The 21,425-nt window shown below is 46.1% G+C and overlaps 1 long non-coding RNA gene across 3 annotated transcripts; it reads left to right on the forward strand.

Annotated features, from left to right (window-relative positions):
* Positions 1 to 246: 246 nt before the first annotated feature.
* Positions 247 to 20,856, forward strand: LOC148135613 (uncharacterized). Of its 3 annotated transcripts, none has more exons than XR_015755070.1 (5): positions 247 to 328; positions 2,895 to 3,002; positions 6,105 to 6,213; positions 11,418 to 11,524; positions 20,753 to 20,856. It is a non-coding gene; the product is annotated as an uncharacterized LOC148135613 (long non-coding RNA). The 3 variants fall into 3 exon arrangements; XR_015755072.1 differs by lacking the exon at positions 20,753 to 20,856 and adding an exon at positions 17,546 to 18,052; XR_015755071.1 differs by lacking the exon at positions 20,753 to 20,856 and adding an exon at positions 15,288 to 16,427.
* The last annotated feature ends 569 nt before the right edge of the window (positions 20,857 to 21,425 follow it).

The raw sequence follows: 21,425 nt of genomic DNA on the forward strand, positions 1-21,425 counted from the left end.
TCCAGATGTTAGTCTGGACGACGTTGCACCATCGAGAGGGCTGATTCTGTGGTTGTATTTTCTGGTGCCTTGTTAGATGCAGAGTGGTCTATCCAGTTTCATTCCTTTGTTGAAACTTTGCAGTGATTATTTCAGTGAGTAGCTTGCTGGGTCACTGTCAGGTTGGCAGGATGTTTTTCACCATTGACAATGATTCCATGGAGATCAGGAGATTCCTAATTCTAGTTATTTTTTCTTGAATTCAGATTCCACCATCTGCCAAGATGGGATTCGAACCAGGACTTCAGTCGTTTGTTTTAATATTTTGGATAAAAGTTAAATACATTTGGTTTGTTCACTCGCTTTAAATATCACTTACCCAAGTTTTGTTTCTTTGTAAACACTGTCCATCCTCCTGTCTCCTCCATCCTTTTCTCCAACAACAAGAGTTTGGAGCACATGGAGTTTCTCTGTCACTAAGACTGAGATAATCCGATCTGTAGCTTCCCTCCCTCCCACTAGCCCACTGAGTCAAACTGCTTCATGTGGTGTTCCCGGTTTTTGTCCAAACCTACATCTTTCTCCAATCTCATCTCACGTCAAGCCTTATCAGAGCTCATCTTTACCCTTTACCCTAATCTCACTAAACCATAGACTTTCCAACTCTCTTTTCTCCTCCTCCACATCAGTCCCCCTCACCGATTCACAGACATTGTTTCTTGTTCTATCTTTTCTGGTTATGGTCCTTCTCTCCCATTCTGTGAAAAACTGACATTTGACCTCACGGTTGTTGGAAAATCCTGCTCCATCTCCCCTCTCCCTTTCCTTTCTGAATTCCTTGCATTTGGTGTCCCTCGTGGATCTATCCTTGGCCCCTCCTGTATCACACCTACATACTGCCAGGAGGTGACATTGTGCAAAAGTACCATGTTGGGTTTCACATGTACACTGACGATGCCCAGCTCTCCCTCCCCATCATCCCTCTCCATTACTCCACTGTTACTCAGTTATCAAACTGCTTACCATGCTCCCACTACTCGATTAGGTGCAGTTTCCTCCAATGAAACATTGTAATGGTTAAACCCGTTGCCTAACAAGTTCCTTTCCCTAACTGCTGAGCCTCTCCCTCTCACTCGGAACTATGCAGCAGAACTAGACTCATCATAATACTGCTGTTATATCTGACGTGAAGCTGACCTTCTGATTAGACATCTACACAATCCCAAACACCAGGAATTCCAATCTTTAAACCGTTGCTTATCTCCTTCTCATCTCGGCTCCATTGCTACTGAAACCCCTTACCCGTGTCTGTGTTGCCTTAAACTTGACAAACCCAAAGCAGAACCCTTATTTCTGTGACTGGCTCAGAATCTGGTTTCAGACCCCCCCCCAACTCAGTATTTACCCTCAGACACATCAGTATTTATTCGGTCAAACCCCTGAAGAATCTGGTGGTGCAGTCTGATTGTAGCTGGTGGAAATGACAGGAGATGATGTGTTGTATCTGGGTGGAAGGTAAGGACTTGGTGGAGGGGGGGGGGTTCTCTCCTTGTTGCAGTTGGAGATGTGGGTTTCAAAGGCAGAGGTGCAGGAAGTGGAGGAGATACATTGGATGGTATTGACCACATGGGAGGGGAAATTGCAGTCCTCGAAATATGGGGTCATTTGGTATGTTCTGGCTTCACTGGGACACAGCAGTAAGCATGAGATAGAGATGTTGGCCAGGGAACAGGCTCGTGTCTTTAAAGTGACAGGCAGCTGGAAGCTCGGGGTCTGTTTTTGCAGCAGAACGTAGATCATCAGTTGTCATTTCGGCCACCTCCACTGAGATGCTGCCAGACACAGGTTCCTGTCCCCTCCATTAACAGCTATGCCCCCCCCCCCCCCCAGCCAGATCGTAATCCACTCCTTTTTCTTTCCAAATGTTCCAGTCTCTCTTTGGGTTCTGTCCCTCCCTGTTATTTACACTTTAACCCCTATCTCCTGCAATACAAAGATCTGCAGGTTAGTTGAATTGGCCAAGCTCAATTTCCCATAATATTCAGGGATGTGTAGGTTAGGTGCATTAGTTAGGAGAAATATACAGTAGTAGGGTAGGGGAATGGGTCTGGGTGGGATACCCTTCGGAGGGACTCTGTGGACATTTTGGGTCGAATACCTGTTTCCATGCTGTCAAGATTCTAATTTTCCCAGCTCCCATCGGTTCTGAGGCAGGGCCACTGGACAGATTTCTGTTCCCAGATGCTGCCAGACCTGCTGAGCTTTCCCAGCACCTTCTGCTTGTTGTTCCTGATTGACACCATCCATACACCTTCTGGGTGTGATTCAGACAGGGGGAGGATACCACCACTGACTTCACAATGGGGTCCAGCTGATTGATGGCAGCTTCAAACCAATAGGAAAAGGTGGTGGGACTGGTGGACCAAGTGGAACCAGCTGGTCATCCAAACAATGGGAGTGAATGAGGGGCGTGGCCAGTGGGATGACACGTCACCAGTAACTCAGCCGATGCAGTGCCACGTGACTCGGACATTGGTGAATGTGGGAGACACAAACAGGGAAGGGGAGAGTGGCCTCAGAGACAGGGAGATAATGAGTCACTTTAGACTGGGAAGTTTTAATTACACTCTGTGTGGTTCGTAAGTCTGAATTAGAAACTCTTAATCCTGCGTTTGCAGCAGATGGGAAAATGGCTGCGGCCCTCAGGCGGTGAAAGGTTCTGGGATATGGCCGCCATTTTTATTGGGGGTAAGGTACAGTGAAGCGCATGTGCATGTCCCCTTCCTAGGATGGGTGGGGGGAGGCGTGCAACTTGAAGAGAGACATTTACACATCAAGCACATACCAAGAAAAAAGTATGTCTTTAATTCTTCCTGTACTGACTGTGAGTCTTGTTTTGTGAATTCATTTCATAGGATATTAAATCAGAATAATTGAGGCTGGGATCTCAAAAGCAAGTTTTTACAGTCAATGGAGTCATCGGGATCTGAATATCATTGGCATTTAACTGTGGAAGGAGAAAGGTTTGTCTGTTCTGTTTGTGGGAAGATATCTCCAATATTTTTGTTAAGCAGAAAGATGTATAAATTCGTGGTTGGATCACCCTTTGGGTGTGTGCTCTGTTCTGGGCCCTGCAGCTGAGGAAGGAGATATTGGCCCGCGAGGGAGCACAGATTTATCCAAATTACACTTCGTCTCTTTGTGAGAACTCTCAGATTTAGACCCAACCACCCACTTCATGATGCTAACCTGTAAACTTCATGTTTTCAATTACCTGCAAACTTACCATTAAAAATCCTTTTGGACTCAAATTCCAGTACCTTTTCAGGTGGAATGTTCCAGCTTCTGTAAAACTGTCTGTTCATTCAGAAACTGCTGACGTCCATGTTGACTCTGGGGTTACAAAGGGCTGAATTGAAAGATGAGGTGCTGTTCCTGAGCTCGCATTGAGATGCATTGGAACAGTACAGGAGGCTGAGGACAATGTCAGTGTGAGCAGACATTGAAAATGACAAGGCTGTACTGAGAGTGCTGCTTGGCTGAATGAGAGTGTTCTGGAGTTGGGTGTAAACAGAGTGAGGTGAGACAGGGAGAAGGTTAAGCTGAAACTCAGTTTTAGTTCAGGCCCTTGAGATATTCACATGGTCCCAATGTGAACAGCCAGTTTTTAAGTGATACCTGCGGAATATTTGTTAACAGTTTGTAAAGTATTTTTCCTGAGGGCAGTTGATTTAACCACATTGCTGTGGGTCTGGAGTCACATGTTGGCCAGACCAGGTGAGGATGACCGTTTCCTTCCCTACAGGACATTAGTGAACCAGATGGGTTTCGAACACTTGACAATAGTTTCATGGTCATCATTCGCCTTTTCATTCGAGATTGTATTGAATTCCGATGCCACCATCAGCCATGTTGGGATTCTATCCCTAATCCTCGGAACATTGCACATGTCACTCAACTGGCAGGAGTACCATTAAGCCATTGCCTCCCTTTTAGCAATGTTTAAAAGAAAGTTCCATCATTCTAGGTGTACAATGTGAGATAAAATACTGCAACGTCCATGTGTCAGCCTCTCCGAAAGGTCAATCAACAGAAATTTGTTTGGGGCCAAATATTTCACTTTTTTGGGGGGGTGGGTTTATTAAACAAAAATGAATCCAAATAAAAATCTTATGCCACGGACATGTAATTTCTGAAGCCGGTGGGGGATTACAGAGACAGGGAGGGACGTGGGGCCAGAGGGGGATTGTTGTCCAAACATCACTGTGGTGTACATGGACTGCAGCATTTCAGGGAGGCGGTTCACCACCACTTTCTCCAAGACAAGTAAAGGTGGCCAAGAAATACTGGTCTGGGCAGCAAAGGCAACCCCCAGTGAGTAAAACCAAGCAGTGACCTCTCTGAGCTGACTTGCTGTGAAGTTAAAAACCTCTCTGGAAATGGAGTGGGCAGAGAAGAGAAACAGAGACATTTCACAGCTGCCCTCCGAGAGACCTCGCCCTTGGAAGTACTCCGAGCCGGGGATCAGCTCAGTGAGTTTCAGTCTCTTCAAATGTCAATCTTCGCCGGTTTTTTATTTATTCAATCTACAATCGTGAGTAAGGTGAGGATTTCTTTTTAATGTCTTAGGGTCTCTTGATTAAATGTTTAAGATATGAAACATAAGCATTGTTATTCTCGGGCAGTATTTTTCGAGCAGTAAGACTGTGTCTCTGTTTTGGTCTGTAGATTGTTAAGGCGGAGAGATGGCCTGTTGTAGAGTGGCGTGCTGTTCCTGTCGGATGTGGAGATTAGGGAGAATTTCAATGATCCTGATGATTATGTCTGTAGCAAGTGTGATTGCAAATCCTTTTGGATCGCATGGATTGGTGGAGGAGTGATTAAAGGCAGTGAGGAATTGACAGGAGCCGGGGGGTGTGATAGGTGGCAGTCTCAGGAATGCAGGATACTGCAGATACAGTCAGGTAGATGGGTTACCGCCGGGAAAGCTAGGAGGGGTAGGTCGGTACTGCAGGAGTCTCCTGTGGCTATCCCCATCTCAGGCAAGTATACTGTTTTGGAAAATGTAGGTGGTCATAGACTTTCAGGGGAATGTAGCACTGACAATCAAGTTACTGGTACTGAGACTGGCTTTTACATAATATGAGGTATATCCAGTTCCACAAGATCGATGGTGATAGGGGACTCTCTAGTCAGGGGCACAGTCTGCTGTTTCTGCAGCTGACAGTGAGACATCAGAATGGGGTGGTGCTGCCCTGGTGCCAGTGTCAAGGATGTCTCTGAGGGAGCAGAGTATTTTCAAAAGGGAAAATAACCAGTGGGAGGTCATTGTATATTGGTACCAATGGTATAGGAAGGGGAAAGCATGGGGTCCTGACGAACAGGGAGATTTGCTAGTGCCACTCGGGAGGCATTAAACCAGTGAGGGAGTCGGGGTAATCCTAAAGAGATAGTGAGAAAAGAGGTGAGTCTGAGGCTGGTACTGTTCACCAGTCAGACTGTCAAGGCAGGCAAGAGCAAGTCACAGAATGAGGTGCGACGGACCAGTTGCACTGCATTTATTTCAGTGCAAGAAGCCTTACAGGTCAGGGAGGTGGGCTCAGGGTATGGTTTTGAACATGGCACTGGGATATTACAGCAATTACAGAGACTTCACTCAGGGATGGATAGGACTAGCAGTTTCATGTTCCAGGGAATAGATGCTCTCGCAAGGATAGAAGGGGGCAACAGAGCAGGGGGAGAGGTGTTTTTGATTAGGGATAACATTATGGCTGGGCTTCGGGAGGATATTCCTGGGAGTACATCCAGGCAAGTTATTTGGTTGGTACTGAGAAATAACAAAGGGATGACCATCTTACTGGGATTGTATTATAGACTCTCTCCCAATAGTCAGCGGGGAATTGAGACACAATTTTACCAGGAAACCTCAGTTATCTGTAAGAATAATATGGATGCAATGATAAGTGTTTTTAACTTTACCAACATAGCCTCGGAGTGCTGTAGTGTTAAGGGCTTGGATGGAAAGGTATTTGTTCAGTGTGTACGAGAACATTTCAGAATCAGTTTGTAGGATGTACCTACTAGAGAAGGAACAAAACCTGACCTGTTTCTTTATTCATTCACAGGATGAGGCTGTCACTGGCTCGGCCAGCATTTATTGCTGCGTTTAGCCAGAGGGCAGTTAAGAGTCAACCACGTTGCTATAGGTCTGGAGTCCCATGCAGACCAGACCAGGTAAGGATGGCATTTTCCTTCCCTAAAGGTCATTAGTGAACCAGATGGGTTTTCCAACAATTGACAGTGGAATCCTTGTTGTCACTAGATTATTTTTTCCAGATATTTATTGAATTCACGTTCCAAAATCTGCCGTGATGGGATTCAAACACGGGTCCCCAGAACCTTATCTGGGTCTCTGGATTAACTGTCTAGCGATAATTTCATTCCGTCATCAGTGCCTCTTAGGAAATGAGGCAAGGTGAGTGACTGAGGTATCAGTGGGGCAGCGCATCAGCCCCAAAGATCCCACAGTATTGTGGCTCAGTGGTTAGCACTGCTTCCTCAGCACCAGGGACCTGGGTTTGATTCCAGCCTTGGGAAACTGTCTTTGTTGGAGTTGGCACATTCTCCGCAGTGCTGAAAATGTGTTGCTGGAAAAGCGCAGCAGGTCAGGCAGCATCCAAGGAACAGGAGAATCGACGTTTCTGGCATAAGCCCTTCTTCCCATAGTGTCTAGATGCAGTATATGAGGTTTTGAGATGTGCAGGCAAATCTCTGCCTGATGTGAAAAGATCCTTTTGGGAACTTGGACAGATGTCAGAGGGAGGTGTGGCCGCATGCTTTACATCTCCCATGGCGGCAAGGGAGGGTCAAGGATGTGGAGCGTGGGTTGGTGGGAGGGTGTGGACCGAACAAGGAAGGCGCAGCGGGAATGGTCTCTGCGGAACGCAGATAAAGGTGGGGAGGGAAATATGTCTCTGGTGGTGGGGTCTGACTTTAGGTAGCAGAAATGACAGAGGTTAATGTGCTGTATCTGGAGATTAGTGGGGTGGAAGGTGAAGACCGCAGGGTTATATTCTTTATTGTGGCTGGAGGGGTGGGGTAAAGGCGGAGGTGCGGGAAGTGGAGGGTATGTGTTGATCAAGTCAGAGGAAATTTACGGTCCGTGAAGTAGGCCTTTCTGGGATGTCCTGGAATAGAATCCAAAGAGATTAAACAAATATATCACAGACAAAAGATTAGCTGGACCAGAGAATAGGACCCCTTAAAGGTCAACAAAGCTGTCTATGGAACCACAGGGAGTGCGAAAGATATGCAAATATTTCACGTTATTTTTACTGGAGAAGTATATGGAAGCTCGAGAGTTTGGAGAAATAAACAGTGATAACTTGAAAAGTGTCCATGTTACAGAGGAAGTGGTACTGGATGTCTTAAATCGCATCAAGGTGGATAAAGCCCGGGAAAATGATCAGGTATATTCTGGAACTTTCTGGAAATCTAGTGAAGTGATTGTTGGGCCTCTCCTGAGGTAAAAGTGAGGTCTGCAGATGCTGGAGATCAGAGCTGAAAATGTTTTGCTGGAAAAGCGCAGCAGGTCAGGCAGCATCCAGGGAACAGGAGAATCAACGTTGATTCTCCTGTTCCCTGGATGCTGCCTGACCTGCTGCGCTTTTCCAGCAACACATTTTCAGCTCTCCTGAGGTATTTGTATCGTAGATAGCGACAGGTGAGGTGCCATTATTTTAAAAAAGGTGGTAAGGAGAGGCCATGGAACAAGAGAACAGTGAGCCTGAAGTCAGTGGCAGGCAAGTTGTTGGAAGGGATTCTGAGGGACAGGATATCCATCTATTAGGAAAGGTAAGGAATGACAGGGAGAGTCAATGTGGCTTTGTACATGCACAATTGTGTCTCACTAACTTGACTGAATGTTTTGAAGTGACAAAGAAAATTGATGAAGCCAGGCGGTGAATGTTGTTTATATGGACATTCAACAAGGTTCCACAAAGCAGACTGGTTAGCAGGGTTAGATAACATGGAATGCAGGGAGAGCAAGCCATTACAAAACTGCCTTGAAAGTAGGAGACAGAGGATGATGATGGAGGGTTGCTTTGCGGACTGGAGGCCTGTGAGGAGCAATGTGCTGCAAGGATGGATATTGGGCCCTTAAATAAATGACTTGGATGTGACTATATAAGGTATGGTCAGTAGGTTTACAGAAGACACCAAAATTGGAGGTGTCGTGGACAGTGAAGAAGGTTAGTTCAGAATACAACAGGATCTTGATCAGACAGGCCACTGGGGCGAGGAATGGCAGACGGAGTTCAATTTAGATAAATGTGAGCTGTTGTATTTTGGAAATGCAAATCAGGGCAGGACTTATACACTTAATGGTAAAGTCCTGGGGAACATTGCTGAACAAAGAGACCTTGGAGTGCAGGTTCATAGTTCCTTGAAAGTAGAGTCACAGGTAGGCGGGGTAGTGAATGCAGCATTTGGTACCCCCCCCCCCCAGTTATTGGTCAATGCATTGAATGCAGCTGTTGTGACGTCATATTGTGGCTGGACAGGGCACTGATTAAAGCCCGTCTGGAATTCTGCTTTCAGTTCCAATCTCCCCGTTCTTGGAATAATGTTGAGAAACTTGAAAGGGTTCAGAAAATATTTGCAAGGATTTTGCCTGGGTTGGAGCTTAATAGACTGGGACTATTTTCCCTGGAGAGTTGGAGGCTGAGAGGTGATCTTATAAAATCATGAAGGGCATGGATAAGGTGAGCAGTCAGGAACTTTTTCCCAAGTTCGGTGGGTCCAGAACTAGATGGTACAGGCTTAAGGTGAGAGGGAAAAGATTTAAAAGGGATCTAAGGGGCATCTTATTCATGTTGAGGGCATTGCAAGTATGGAATGAACTGCCAGAGGAAGGGGTGGAGGCTAGTACAATTGCAGTATTTAAAAGGCATTTGATTGGGTATATGAAGAGGAAGGTTTTAGAGGGATAAGGGTGAACCGCTGGCAAATGGGACTCCATTAACACTCTCCGTTATTGGTCAATGCATTGAATACAGAAGCTGGGACGTCATACTGTGGCTGGACAGAACGTTGATTAAGCCACTTCTGGAATTCCGTTTTCAGTTTGAATTTCCCCGTTCTGGGAAGGATGTTGTGAAACCTGAAAAGGTTTGGACAAGATTTACAAAAACATTGCCAGGATTGGAGGATTTGGGCTACATGGAGAGGCTGAATAGGCTGGGGCTATTTTATCTGGAGAGTCAAAGACTGAGAGGTGACTTCATGGAGATTTATAAAATCACGAGGGGTGTGAATAAGGTGAGCAGCTGGCGTCCTTTTCCCTCAGGTTAGGTGCGTCTAAAACGAGAGCACATGGGCTGAAGTTGAGAGGGCAAAGATTTAAAAGGGATATAAGTGGCAACGTTTTCAAACTGAGTGTGGTGTGTGTATGGGAGGAGCTACCAGATGAAGTAGTGGAGGCTGACAAAATCACAACATTTAAAAGGCTTCCAATTGGGTACATGAATAAGAAGGGTTTCGATGGATACAGGCCAATAGATGGTAAATGGGAATCCATTAGTTTAGGATTCCTTCTTGGCACGGACGAATTGGACCGAAGGTCTGTTTCTTTGATCTTAATAAATTAAGGTGCATTCCTCTATTGTGTGGAGAGCTAGCTGAAGCACAGATAATTATCCTTGGAGCTGAGAAGGTGAAGCAGTGATTTCGATCTGGTGCAGATTTGGTTCCAAGGTCTTGAATTTGCAGAGAGAGAGAGGAATTGTTAACACTGTCACAATTTTTAGTAACTACTTTCAAGTAATTGGCAAATAATACAAGGTGAAAATGTGAACACTATTTTACTCAGAAAGTTCTGAGCATCTGGAACAGTCTGAACGACACAGATTCAGCAGGTATTCTGAAACAGACTTGGAATTTACTTTTTAAGGAAAGATTTGGGGGGCTGTGGGCACATGGGAGGGGACTTGGGACAGACTTGCAGCATCTCCAGAGGGAGAGAGTACAGCCTCAATGGGCTGAATAGCCCCCAGGCCCTGTGCTCTGTGATACTGCCCCATTCACTGTGAATGATGAAGCTCATCCCAGGGCAGAGAGAGAGATTAGCCCTCCACTCTCATCACAATGGGGCCCGGCTGATTGATGGCAGCTCTAGACCAATGGGAGGAGAGTCTGTGTGGTCCTGCAGCCAATGGGATTGAATGGGGGTGTGGCCAGCAAGACAACACCTGTCCATGAGCTGTGCAAGTGCAGTGTCACTGTTTGGGGTTGGGAGAGACAGCAGAGACTGGGACAGAGGCTGTTGGACCTAAATTACAAACTCCCGGTAAATTAAAACCAAAAGAACTGCGGAAGATGTAAATCAGAAACAACAACCGGGAGGTTCTGGAAATGCTCAGCAGGTCTGGCAGCATCTGTGAAGAGAAATCAGAGTTAAAGTTTAAGATCCGATGTCCCTTCCACAGAACAGATGTTACTGAGAATAAAAGTAAGTTTATGTTCAGAAGATAGTGTGGGAGAAGGATAAAAGGAGTAAAGGATAGGTGGGGATAGAGTGAGAGGAACAGTTGGATAAAGGACAACCATCTGGCTGGGGGAGGGTGACTAGCTGTTGATGGAGACAGTTCGTGGCTAACCATAGGTAGTGTGTAATGGCAGGCTGTGAGAACAAGGCCTGGTGTGTGGGGTAGGGGGCTACGACATGAGGTTGTTAACCTATGGTTAGCCACTGTCTCCATTGTAAGCTGTTGCCCACCTACATCACTCCACGATTGAAGCTGCCAAGGACACAAACCTTTGGAATATCCTCCCGAACCCCCTCTGTCCGCTTTAAGGATGTATCTAAAAATCGTTCTCTTTAATCAACGTTTCCATCATTTGTGATGCATTTTAGGAGATTTGTTAATGTGAAAGGCTCCATACAATGCAGGTAGTTGTTGTTATTGTCTGACATCAGGAGAAATAGGGATGAGCCCTCTCTCTCTCATACCTAATGAACAGCAGCAAAAGCAGGAAGCACTGAGCATGCTCAAGCCCACAATGGGCCTCGAATTATTGATGTCAGCGCACGACCAATAAGAGTGGGGGAGCGGGGGCTAGAGGTGCTAGTTGGTCCTTCAACCAATCGGAGTGAATGAGGGGCGGGACAATACTCAACCACATGATAAACTTCACTGACAGCACAGTGTTGTTGTGACCAAGGCATTGGAAATGTGTGAAGGTGAAGGGCAGGGGAAAGGAAAGACATATTGACCAGGAAGAGGAGGAAATTTTCATGGTATGGGATAAGAGGTTTTATAGAACTTAGTGCACATTGTAAAACACAAATTTCAAAATCCAAATTCTGCACCATTTTCCCTCCCTATAATGCATTTTGCACTCCCTGAAATATCAACTGTGTGTTTATCCCTCCACAGATACCATTGATCAGTGCCAAAGCCCCATTGCCTGTGGAGAAGGTGATGTTTGACTTCGTTGTACAGCTGCAATTCGTGTGGTGAAGGTGCTCCCACAATGTGGTTGGGTAAGAGCTGTTATAGATTATTCACTCAGTGACAGTGAAGAGTTGACAATGTATGTGCAAATCAACAACAGTTTTTTTAACATGTTTATAATTCCACAGAAATACTATTGAGAACTTCTGACATAAGGCCACAGATGGGGATATTAGGTCAGGTGTTCAAAAGAATTTCCAAATAAGCAGGTTTTCAGGAATACCTTAAAGGAGGAAAGCAGGTCTGAGGGCGTTAGGGTGGGAATTCCAGACCGTGTTGCCTTGGCAACAGTAGAAACAGCCAGACAGTTGAAGCAATGAATAAACACATCGTTGGGAGTCTGAAAGAAAATAAGTTGTCGGGGTCTCACAGGTTGTGTGGTGCAGGGAGACAGGGGTGTTCACAGCCAGGAATTACATCAAGGGTGAGAATTTGAAATTGTTGCTTGTTAATAGGAGCCTTTTGATGGATCAACAAGTTTTGGTACAAGTGAGCACTTGGGCAGGAGGGTTTTAGATACTCTTGAGATTACATTTAAGTTGAATGTGGGAGGCTGGCCAGGAGTGTTTGGATAATGAAGTCTGGAGATAACACAGGGATGGACGAGTATTTCAGTCAATGAGCTGAGACTAGGGTGGAGTTGGGTGATGTCACTAATGTAGAAATAGTGCTTTTGGAGTTGGGCTGCTCCTCCTCCTCATCACTCCCCCTCACCAAATCACATATTGTTCCTTGTTCTACCTGTCTGTTTTTTTCTGGTTATGTCCTTCTCTCCCATTCTGCTACAAACTAATATTTGACCCCACCGTTGTTGGAAAACCTGCTCCATCCCGACTCTCCCTTTCCTTTCTGAATTCCTTATATTTGGTGTCCCTCAAGGATCTCGCCTTGGTCCGTCTTGTTTCTCACCTACACACTGCCAGGAGGTGACATCGCCCAAAAGCACCGTGTTAGGTTTCACATGTACACTGACAATGCCCAGCTCTCCCTCTCCATCATCCCTCTCCATTACTCAGTTATCAAACTGCTCATCACACTCCCACTACGCGATTGGCTGCAATTTCCTACAACGGAACGTTGCAATGATTGAACCCATTGCCTTCAGTTGCTATTACAAATTACATTCCCTTACTGCTGAGCCCCTCCCTCTCCCTGGGAACTGTCTGAGGCAGAACCGCACTCTTCACAATATTGTTCTCATATCTGACCCCAAGGTGACCTTCTGATCAGACACCTACACAATCACAAACACCAGGAATTCCAATCTCTTAAAATGTTGCTGATCTCCACCTCATTCCAGCTCCATTGCTAATGAAACCCCTCACATGGGAAACATCACACGGCGGCACACAGTGGTTAGCGCTGCTGCCTCAGCGCCAGAGACCCGGGTTCAATTCCCGCCTCAGGTGACTGACTGTTTGGAGTTTGCACGTTCTCCCCGTGTCTGCGTGGGTTTCCTCCGGGTGCTCTGGTTTCCTCCCACAGTGCAAAGATGTGCAGGGTCAGGTGAATTGGCCATGCTAAATTGCCCGTAGTGTTAGGTAAGGGGTAAACGTAGGGGTATGGGTGGGTTGCGCTTCGGCGGGGCAGTGTGGACTTGTTGGGCCGAAGGGCCTGTTTCCACACTGTAAGTAATCTAATCTAATCTAATCTAATCTAATCCACTCAGTATTTACCCTGTCAAACTCCTTAAGTATCCTGCATGTTACAATGAGATCCCCTCTCATTCCTCCCAAATCCAGTGAGTAGAGTCCCAACGTCTTCAGTCTTTTCTTAAAAAATAATCCCTGCAAACCAGGGATCATCCCAGTCAATTTTCTGTGAAATGCCTCTGATGAAATGATGTATTTCCTTAAATAAAGGGACCAAAACATCTGTCATTACTCCAGATGTGGTCTGACTTGCACTTTATAAAGTTCCTCTCAGGTATATACTCCAAACAACTTCCTTTAAACTTGCACAGATGTTGTTGGAAATGCTCAGCAGGTCATGCAGCATCTGTGAATGAAAATCAGTTAAAGTTTCTGGTCTGGTCACCCTTCCTCAGATACGTTAACTCTAATTTATTTTCGCACCTGCTGTTAGACCTGCTAAGCTTTTTCCAGAAACTTCTGTTTCTCTTCCTGGTTTCCCGCATCTTCAGTTGTTTCGGTTTTCACATCCTTTAAACTTGCCATCTCTCCTCTAGAATTTGTCATTTCCACATTGGAAAAAAGATTCACATTTGTTTGGTCTCCCCTACCCTGGGAAAAAAGAAACCATGACTAGTCACCCTATCATTGCTCCTCATAATTTTATAAAGTTCGATAAAGCCACCTAAAGTGTCCAGTGCTGCAGGGAAATAGCCTCAGCCTATTCAGCCTCTCCCTATGGTTCAAATGTTCCAATACTGGCACTACAAGGTAAAACTTTGCTGAACTCTTGCAAGTTTCCCAACATTTTTCCTGTAACAGGGAGACTGGAATTGGAAGCAGTCTGGGGATTCCAAAAGTGGCCAAGCCAATAAACTGTACAACGGAAACATGATCTCCCAACTCCTATACTCAATGCACTGCCCAATAACAGCGAGCATACAGCACACCACCTACACCGACCTGTCTACCTTCAACCACACTTTCAAGGAACAATCAACCTACACTGCATGGTCTGTTTGTCTGTCAACACTTCCCAAGAACTTGCCATTAAGAGGTTGAGTCCTATTCTGATAACATCTTTCTGAAATCAGGGAGACCACAATTGAATGCAGTATCCTAAAACTGGCCTCACCAATGCCCTACTCAGCCACAACATGACCTCCTAACCCCTATACTCAGTGACAGAATCCCTACAGTGTGGAAGCAGGCCTTTCTGCCCATGAGACCATACCAACCATCGGAACAGCATTCCACCCTAACTCTGTAACCTACCATTACCCAAAGCTAATCCATCTAAAGTGCATGTCTTTGGAATTGTGGGAGGAAATTAAGAGCACCCAGGGAAGCCCACGCAGACACACGGGGAGAATGTGCAAATACCACACAGACAGTGGAATCAAACCAGAGTCCATTTATTGACCAGCACATTCCATTAAAGGTCAGTGTCCCAAATGCCACATTCAGCACCTGATCTCCCTGAAACTCCACTTTCCAGGAACTATGCAGTTGTTCTGAGCCCTTCAGAGGAAATTAAGGTGAGGAGGAGAAAACACGAACAGGGTTGAGTTGTAGATCTATAAAATAACTCTCCATCTTCCCCCTCTCTGTTCCCCCCTGCCTCCCCCCACTCTGTCTGGTTTCCCCCCCTCCTGTCGGTCAGTCCTTTGTCGGCTCCCCCACCTCGTCGGTCGTCCCTCCCCCGTTGGTCTGTCCCACAATCTGTCGGTCTGTCCCCCCATCTTTTGCCCCCTCGGTCTGTCCCCCCTCTGTCAGTCGCCCCCCTGTCGGTCGCACACCCGTCTCTTTACCCCCTCCATCGGTTGCCCCCCCCTCAGTCTGTTCCCCCTCTTTGTCGGTCGCCCCCCCCCAACCGTCGGTCGGTCGCCCCCTCTGATCCCTCTGTCTGTTCCCCTCCTCTCTAATCCCGCTTTCTGTCCCCATCCATTTCTGTGCCTCCCCTCTCTATCCCCCCTCTCTGTCCCCACCCATTTCTGTCCCAACCCTCTCGATCCATCCACCCTCTCCTACCCTCCGCCCACCCCCTCTCTGCCTACCCTCCCCTTTCAGCCCCCTAGTTCTGTACTCCCCCCTCCGCAGGGAAAATATCTTGTCTAGTTACCATATCCATGCCCGGTCTGATTTTAAAAATCTCTTTCAGGTCACCGTTCAGCCTCTGACGCTCCAGGGCAAACAGCCTATCCAACCCTGGCAACATCCTTTTAATTCTTTTCTGACCCCTTTCAAGTTTGAGAACATCCATCTGATAGGAAGGAGACCAGAATTGCATGGAATATTACAAAAGTTGCCAAATCAATGTCCTGTACAGCCACAATATGGCCTCCCAACCGCTACACTCAATGCTCTGACCAATAAAGGCAAGCAGACCAACTGCCGCCTTGACTATCCTATCTACTTGCTACTCTACTGTCAAGGAACTATGAACCTGCACTCCAAGGACTCTTTGTTTAGCAGCATCCCCTGGAACTTACTATAAACTGTATAAGTCCTGCTAAAGTTTGCTTTTCCAAAATGCAGCAGCTTGCATTTTTCTGAACTGAACTCCTCCGCCCATTCACCCTTCTGATCCAGATCACCTTGTACTCTGAGGTAATCTTTTTCACTGTCTGCGACACCTCCCATTTTGGTGTCATCTGCAAACTTACTAATAATACCTCTTATGTTCACATCCAAATCATGGATATAAATGGCGAAAAGTAGTGGATCCAGCACCGATCCTTGTGACACTCCACTGGTCACAGGCCTTCAGCCTGAAAAGCACCCTCTGCCTTCTACCTTCGGGCCAGTTCTGTACTCCATGCGATCTAACCTTGCTGACCAGTCTCCCATGAGGAACCTTGTCAAACACGTTACTGAAGTCCATGTAGATCATGTCCATGCTCTGACCTCAGCAATCCTTTTTGTTACTTCTTCAAAAAAACTGAGTCAAATTCATGAGATATGATTTCCCATGCACAAAGCTGTTATTAGTATCCAGGATTTAACTCTGTACATTGGGGTCTGCGTTGCCCAGTTATAGGTGTTAATATTCTGGATGAAGTTCAAGTACACCAGCATTTTGTCAGTGAGTCTGTATTGAGTCCTGTTAATGTCACCAACACAGGTGAGTTCCTTTCGAAAGGCAGTCCCTGTATCCCTTGCCCACCAGGAAATAGTGTAAGTGTCCTTACCTCTGGACTAGGAGGATCAGGCTCAGAGTTGTGTAAAAGCATCTTTGAAGAGGCTGATTAGTAAACCTGCCCAAGCCACCAGGCCATGCTGTCTCCCAGCTGTCCCTGCCTGAGCCTCTAAACAGAACCTTCCTGTAGTTTCTCTCCTGTTAGACTCTCCCATTGCTCAGTTTGTCCAGGATCCCCTCTTGCTGCTGCACTGATCCTGTCGCTCATTGACATGTCCATCCCCCAGTGTCCTCCACATTCATTCACTGTTTACAATCCCATTGACCCAGTCCTCCAGCCACGCCCCCTCCACTCGATAGAGACGGCTCAGTGGTTAGCACTGCTGCCTCACAGCATCAGGTACCCGGGTTAGATTCCAGCCACGAGCGACTGTCTGTGTGGAGTTTGTGTGTGCTCCCCGTGTCTGAGCGGGTTTCCTCCCACAATCCAAAGATGTGCAGGGCAGGTGAATTGGCCATTCTAAATTGCCCATAGTATTAGTTACATTAGTTAGTGGGCATGGGTCTGTGCAAGTTACTGTTTGCAGGGTCAGTATGGACTTGTCTGGCCGAAGGGCCTGTTTCCATACTGTAGGGATTCTGATATATTGGGCAGCAGCTGCTGTCAATCACCCGGACTCCTGTATGATCGGGAGCACGTGCTGTAGGAGGGAGACCAGTGCACGGTCGCAGTGCTGGCAACCGTTGGGAGTATGTGCAGTCTAGGTCAGTGTCTGGGAAGGAGGCTGTGGGTGTGAGGAATTAATCTATCATTAGCAGCTTCATCCCTCTGGGAGCAGGACCCAGGAAAATGGCACCTTTCTTACTACCCTGACATGTGATCAGACTATCAGTGGTGCCGCGTTTTGCAGAAAATGATCAGAACTCTTTTGTGAAGATTCAGAGTTGTTATGGAAAGGGACAAGGATGGGCCTGCAATTAGAATTCTAATTTGGCTCATTTTAGTAAGATGGGTCTTGGCCAGAGTTGCAGGAAGCAGTGTATGCAGGATAGTTCTCATCAGGAGCTAGGAAACTGAATTCGAAGAGAATGTGTGAGAGAACTGGGTGTGGAGGAAAGGAGTGTGGGGGTGGGTTTGGATTTCAGTTCACAGAAGAGAGAAATTGTGAGACTGAGGCTTAAAGCTTTGGAGGAACAAGGAAGCTACAGTTTAATACTACAATTGTCTTATGAATTTCCATCCTGTATTAACAGTGGTAACTTGTGTGCTCTGTTGTAAGGTATTGAAAGGGTGGATTTGCGGATGAGAAATTCAAATTGAACTTCATGTTCAGATGTGATAGTTACTTGATCCGTGCCGATCTGAATATCATTGGCCTTTTCATCTGGAAGGAAAGGTGTGTATTCTGTCCGTGGGCGAATATCCCAAATGTCAGTGTGACTGCAAAAGTACTGAGACACAGCCAAGTCCATGTCAGCATAGTGACTGGGGAGAGAGATTCCATTTGCTTTTGAAAGTCTGGAAAATCATGGCACATTTCCCAGGAACAATTAAGCCACAACTTTGCTTTCTAGAAGGACAAGTCTTTAATTAATAATGCAACCAGAAAGACACAAGGATACCTGCACCATGGGAAACACTATGAAAACGGGATTGTTGTAAAGGAGTTCATTCTCGATCATGGATTCTAATCCATTGACTTGTCACGTCGGTTCCAGCGCTGTGGGCAAATACTGGAAATATGATGAATGTAATGTAGGTTTCAGTTATTAAACTGTAAAAAGTGCAGAACAATTTACAAGGATGTTGCCAGGGCTCAGGGATCTGAGTTATAGGGAGAGGTTGGACAAGTGAGGATTTTATGTTTAGAGCAGAGGAAACAGAGGGGGTTCTTTTCTCGAAGTGTTCAACACCATGAGAGGCCCGGATAAGGTGAATGCACTCAGTATTTTTTCCCAGGAACTCAAGGATTGGACGGCTTGATTGGATCAGTTTCAGGTTAGAGGAGAAAGAATAAAAGGGAAGCTGGGGGGGTGGGGCGCAACTGTTTTGCACAGAGGGTAGTGGTTCAGGCAGGAACACTCAACAGGTAAAAGACAAATATATGGATAGGAAAGGGTCTGAAGCATATGGGCCAAGTGCAGGGAAATGGGGTTAGCATGGATGGACATTCTGGTCAGTATGGGCCAGTTTGGGCCAAAGGTCCTTTCTCTGCTGTAGGATTTTATAACTCTAAGTGCATTTGCTATTTCTCCCACTAACTCTGTTGGTATCCTGGGATGTATTCCATCAGGGCAATGAGACTTGTCTACCTTTAGCTCCATACCTTGCCCACCTCTAACTCTTTCATGATAATGGTTATCTAGGTCCTCACCTTCCTCAGTCTCCTTATCAACTACTGGCATGTTCTTCGTATCCTCCACTGTGAAGACTGACTGCTGTGTACTCATATTCCTGAACTCTGCTGGATAGGAATAACTAGGCACAGAACTCTGAGAGGTCTTCTTTGAGTCTTTATTGATGAGACATGGCAGTTACCTGGATAGTGTACATGCAAAACACCTCCAGGCAGTATCAGGTAACTCCCCGCCTGTCCGATGTGCCACTCCCATTCTTATACCTTTGTGGTTTGGGACTTTGAATAGAGACTGTCTCTCAGTATTATCTCCATGGCAACGGTCAGTTAGAAAGTCTAGTTCAGTTCAGCACTTTGTGGTTAAACCACACACCCCTCCCCCACTCCCCCGTGGCTCCCTCAAGTATCTGACAGGCACTTCAGTTTCAGTGGGGCTTTCTATCAGGATTCTGATGTGGAGGAGCCGGTGGTGGGGTGGACAAAGTTTAAAAACCACACATCACCAGGTTGTAGTCCAACAGGATTATTTGGAAGTACAAGCTTTTGGAGTGTGTTGTGATTTTTAACTTGATCAGGATTATCTCTATGGTAACAGTTCAGTGCTTCAACAATTAGACGCCACACAATAAGTTCCCCTCTAGCAGGGTAAACTGCTATTCTGGCCCTGGGGATAGCTACTCATCACTTTTCTCCCCCAATCCCATCTCACTTTCTGTTGATCTTTAAAGTTTTTTTAATCTCCTTGGTCTTTGGCAATTTGTATGCATTCTATTTCAGTTTGATAGACTCTCTTATTTCCTGAGCCACCCATGGCAGATTATTCCTTTTCCTACAGTTCTTCCTTTTCACTGATATATACTTTTGCTGAGCACTTCAAAAAATTGCTTTGAAATTCCCGCAGTCTGTCAACTTTCCCACCGTAAAGTCTTTGTTTCCAGTCTACATTAGCCAACTTCTGCCTCATCCTATTGTAGTCTCCTTTTGTTTCAAAATCACAGGATCTTGGGAGTGGATCTAATCTTCCAGCTTTCCATCTGTGTTCTAAGTTCAACCAGACTAATCACAAGTCTTTTATCAGATTACGAGGTGAGACGATGTTACCTGGGTGTTTTGGTTTTCATTGTCAGTGACCTTGGCTTTGTAATAAAGTACAGGATAGATATTCACAACAGCGTACACTGGACGCTGCGAATGTACGACGCAATCTAAAACCATAAATCACTGTCTCCCCTCAGTTTAAAATTGCAAAATCATTATCTCCTACACACTTCCTCATTATCTAAGTTTGGAACGCTAATCCACCTGACTATGTCATTTTCCGAAAATCTCCTTTGGTGAAGGTGGTGAGTTTTGGATTCCGCTTTCCAGTTATTACCGTAAGAAGAGACGCACTGGGCACAGGAGAACCAGCCCCGCCATTTAATACTGTGATCATTGAGCTCACATCGGTCTCAGCTGGATTTTCCTGCCAGCTCTTTCTCACTCTTCAACCCATTGCAAATTCAACATCTGTATCTCTTCATTACATTGGCTCATTGTCCTGGCATCCACCGCATTTTGAATAGGGAATTCCACAGATTCACAACACATCGAGATAAGTACATTCTTCCTCATGAGAATAGAATAGAGTCCCTATAGTGCAGAAACAGGGTATTCATCCATCGAGTCCACACCAACCCTATGATGTGCATCCCGTTCAGACCCACTCATTGCCTGTAACATTGCATTTCCCATGGCTAATTGTCTGACCGGCACGTGCATGGACACTGTCAGCAATTTAGCATGGGCAATCCACCGAGCCTGCACATCTTTGGACTGTGTGAGGAAACTGGAGAACTGCACGAAACCATGCAAACATGGGGAGAATGTATAAGCTACCCACAGTCGCCTAAGGTCTCTGATGCTGTGAGGCAGCAGTCCTAGCCACTGAGCCACCTCTGCCTAAAACCTGCTGCCCCTGAGAAACCTCCCTCACGCCCAATTGGCTGAATCTATGTTCCTTCCATCAGAAATCAGGTTGTCTTAGCGGATGTCTCAGTAAATCCCAGTGACAGCCCACAAGTCCCGTGTGTTTGAATGGGGATCCAATACACAACATCTTCCACCCCACACTTTTCATTCACGTTCCAGAGACAGGGATCCAGTGGCTGAATGAGGACTGCAACTCCCAAATTCCGAGGCAGGGACCACACGTCTGTGGGGAAACCTGGCACTGCCCAAGTACAGAATGTGGGTAAGTTTTGGAGCATGTGCTTTGGGGTAACTAGTGCAAAGGATTTCACACTGTGATTGGCTGAAGGAGGAACGTATTTGCTTGTAGTATTGATCTGTTGGAGGGTCAAAGTGTCACCACACCCACATGGGACCAAGTTCCATCCCCAACTTGTCATAACACTGGAATCTACCAATGAGAAACAAAGAAGGATCTGACCCATTCTCCCAAACTGAAGGTTCCTCTTCTGTCCAGGATCTGCCACCTCCCTGTCTGTTTCCTTTTGTTTCATTCTGCTGTTACATTATTGACTTGCAGCAACTGAAGGGAAAGGAAGTGAACCCAGAAAGGGTGCAGAGTCTAACCAGGGGCGGGAAGTGGTGGCATGGATCTGTTTATCAACAACTCCATGAGAATGGGGAGGGTGTACCTTAGGGAGTTGTAGAGTCAGAATGGTGGGAGAGAGTAAGTGTGATGGAGGGTTACAGCTTTGAGGGAAGAAAGGGGGAAAAAGATATTCCAGAGAAACTATAATTGCCTGCTCTGAATTTCTAATCTGTACATATTCCTTTATACAGGGTGCTAGATTGT

Source organism: Chiloscyllium plagiosum, unplaced genomic scaffold (genome assembly GCF_037043375.1).
Source record: "Chiloscyllium plagiosum isolate Xiang-an unplaced genomic scaffold, Cpla_swu_hap1 HiC_scaffold_49, whole genome shotgun sequence".
In the NCBI taxonomy this organism is placed as follows: domain Eukaryota; kingdom Metazoa; phylum Chordata; class Chondrichthyes; order Orectolobiformes; family Hemiscylliidae; genus Chiloscyllium; species Chiloscyllium plagiosum.